The sequence below is a fragment of the Myotis davidii genome, unplaced genomic scaffold, assembly GCF_000327345.1.
Source record: "Myotis davidii unplaced genomic scaffold, ASM32734v1 scaffold259, whole genome shotgun sequence".
Taxonomy (NCBI): Eukaryota; Metazoa; Chordata; class Mammalia; order Chiroptera; family Vespertilionidae; genus Myotis; species Myotis davidii.
Window position 1 is genome coordinate 1,273,007 of NW_006292687.1, and position 3,579 is coordinate 1,276,585.

The following is a 3,579-nucleotide window of genomic DNA, read 5'->3' on the forward strand; positions in this document are numbered from 1 at the left end:
ATGGGAGAATCTTTTATTACTCCACATTCAAGAATTGCACAGATATAATAGACAAGAAATAAGTGAGGGCACAGAGGCATAGAATAATAGTCAATAAACTAGATTTTATGTGGGGAAATACACAGATGTACAATATGTACAGCATAGCATCCTGAAGGAAAATACATTTTTCCTTATATTCAGGGTCTATTTACATTAATTCACATCCTGTCTATATATAAACTTAAAGCAGTTTCAAAAAGAGAAATTTTATAGTCTACAATCTTGATCATAATCCAATGTAACTTTAATACAAAATATCCTTCAAATATTAATTTCTTAGAAATTAAGAACTGTCTGTGTGAAAAATTTGGGGGGCAAAGAAAAGTCAAAACTTAAAGACTGCATAGAAAATAAAGCAAAGGAAAATAAGCATTCCTACGTTGGTAGGATTATTTGGACAAGTATTTGAGGGCCCAGGAGGTCATGGTTTGATTCCCAGTCAGGGCACATACTTGTATTGTGGTCTGAATCCCCAGTATGGAGCGTGAAAGAGGCAGCCAAACAGTGATTCTCTCCCATCATTGATGTTTCTATCTTTCTCACCCTCTCTCTTCTTCTCTGATACAATAAAACATATTTTTAAAAAACTATATGTGGATTTTTGATTCTGAGATTGTTTGCATCACTGATCCCCTGCATTGCTCAAGGGTGAACTCTATTATCAAAATACATGTAAGTAGAAAACATAGGTAACAGATCAGTATAAAATCAAGTGCCTAAATGTTGCTTCAGTGAGATCTCTTTTGAAGACCTACTCTCCCTCCCGTGTATCGCTATTTGTATACTTATAAAGGTTTTCAAGAAGTGGTAAAACATTTTTCTGCTATTTGTCTGCAAGAAACTTACCATCTAATCATGGAGATTTGAATCTATCAAATGACAACTTGAAAGAATATACAGGCAGATGACCAATGAAGAATGATTACTATTTCCCTTTCATAGAAAAATGCTAAATCATATTCAGAGGGCCTTAAGTGAAGTTAGAAATGATCTGAATGCATTTTGTAAATGTGATGGGATATAACAAGATCTGAAAAAAAGAAGAATATATCAAAGGCTGGCTGAATGGCATGAAGGATATTTAGAGACAAGAAAAGCTGGTCATTAGCTGTGTCTGATAACTAATCTTTCTTCTCTCTCATCTCCTCTGCAATCTTGTCTTCTGTCCTGTAACTCTGCCTCCTTTCTATAAAGAGAGTGCCGTATTAAAAGTCAGAATACTTTCATTCTAATCAACTCTCCATCTCTTATTACCCGTGTTTTTGGGAAAATAGCAATCTCTTTACAGCTCAGTTTCCAAGGTGGGAAATACGTGCATGTGGTAACACCTGCCCTACTCATTTTATAGGTCTGCTGTGAATATGAAGTGAGATCATGAATATAAAAGTGCTTTGAAAATTGCCAACTGCTTTACAAGAGGAAAGGATTATTCTTTGCTTTCATAGAAGTAAAGGTTTTACTTCTAAATGCACTTAGAACAATTAGAATATTTACATAATAGTGAAGAATGCACTTTGGCAGTGAGGAACCAGAAAACATTGATTTCCACTTCTACATTTCTTTATATCACCCACAGCAGCTCCCTTGCTGTCCTGCACAAAGTGAGAAGTAGTAATTTTTTTTCCTTTTTTTTTTATTATTAGTTAAGGTGTTACAAATGTGTCCTTATCCCCCCCCCCCATTAACCCTCAACCTCCCCCCGCACACACACTCATGCTCCCATCCCGCTGTTGTCCATGTCCATTGGTTTGGCTTATATACATGTATACAAGTCCTTCGGTTGATCTCTTCCCCTTACCCCCGCCCTCCCCTACTTCCCTTCTGGGGATTGATTACATAGTTTTGAGTCCACATTTGATTACTAAATGCATTACTTAGGAAACACTTTTCCAAAATTATCTTACAGTGTTAAAATTCTCTTCATGAGAATATGTTAACTTCTAAATTTGGTGGGAAACTCTTCAAGAATATAGGAACTAGGCTATGAATACATTAAAAACACTAGGAATCTCGCACAAATTGTATCATATAGCAGACCTTTGACAAATTGATCTTGTGGGATTAGTAAACGAGTTTTCTAGCACCTACTAGGTAAGACTAACTAGGGAATCGTGTGTTAGCTTAGCTTTCTGAAAACCCTAATATTTAAATTCAAATAGACAGTTATTTTCATAATTATTAAAAAGAGCAATACCTATAACCCTCTGAAAGATTAATTCCTACATTTTCCCCATAGTTCTTTGCAAACAAAAACTTCAGTTACTAAGAGTGACTTTCCATTCCCATAATAAATTTTAAAAATGTGTCTTTTGCCTTTATAAAGAAGCCACATATTTAGAAAACACATCACAAGCAGATACAATTTTAAAAGATAAAAACAGGACATTCTACACCTTCTGATGAACAGGTTCCATTTTTCTTTTTTCTTCATAACCCACAGGCTGAGTTATGCTTTCCCAGTTGCATGTAGAGTTTGACAAGTTACAGCATATCCCAGAGTTGACATTGCAGGACTTAAGACAAGGTGTAGGCAGAAGCTCAAATTCCCGCCTGCTCCATCCCAGCTGTGAGTGGAAGATGGTGTCTGTAATGGAATCTAGGGCATTTGACTTTCATTTCTCAGCACTAACAATTTCATGACCCTTATTCATCACACTACTCAAAATGAGACATTTAATTAAGTGTGCTCACATTTTAATACTCCTCTCGATTGGCTATAAACCCAGGAATGCGTGCAGATCGTATGGTACTCTTCCACGTTCGCTTTCGCACCATACATTACTTTTCATGGGAAGCCATAACTGTATGCTCCATTATGAGCTTTTCTGCTGGAAACTCAGGCTTTCTCATTCCACTTCCACAGCAGGATGCTCACTACAATCAGGCGAGCAGACGAGACTTCTGACGTTCCCTTTAACGTTGCTCATGCAATTTGTGGTCCTGGAACTCCCGACAATACCAACGTTAAACTCCAGAGCTGTATGTCCTTATGAGAGTCTATTATTTTATCTAAAACACTTTCATCTTCTAAAATTCCCTTCCTAAATGTTCCATTTACTTGGAGTTAGAGTAATTTTCATTCTTTTGGAAAGACCACTACTGTCCTACTCTATCTGACTACACAGGACATTTCTGATCATCTATAGCAGTGGTTCTCAACCTGTGGGTCATGACCCCTTTGGGGGTCAAACGGCTCTTTCACATGGTTACCTAAGACCATCAGAAAACACATATATAATTACATATTGTTTACAGTAGCAAAATTACAGTTATGAAGTAGCAACGGAAATAATTTTATGGTTGGGGGTCACCACAACATGAGGAACTGTATTAAAGGGTTGCGGCATTAGGAAGGTTGAGAACCACTGATCTATAGTATACTGTAATGTGGAGGGACCAACAGTCAGCCCCTATACGAGATAGTGTTTGTCATTGTGGTGGTGAGAGTATTCTCCTTTCAACATATGTTTCAATTGGATTTGTTTATGTTTGTAAATGCCATTTTTTACCTACTCATGTATACACCCAGTTTAGAGT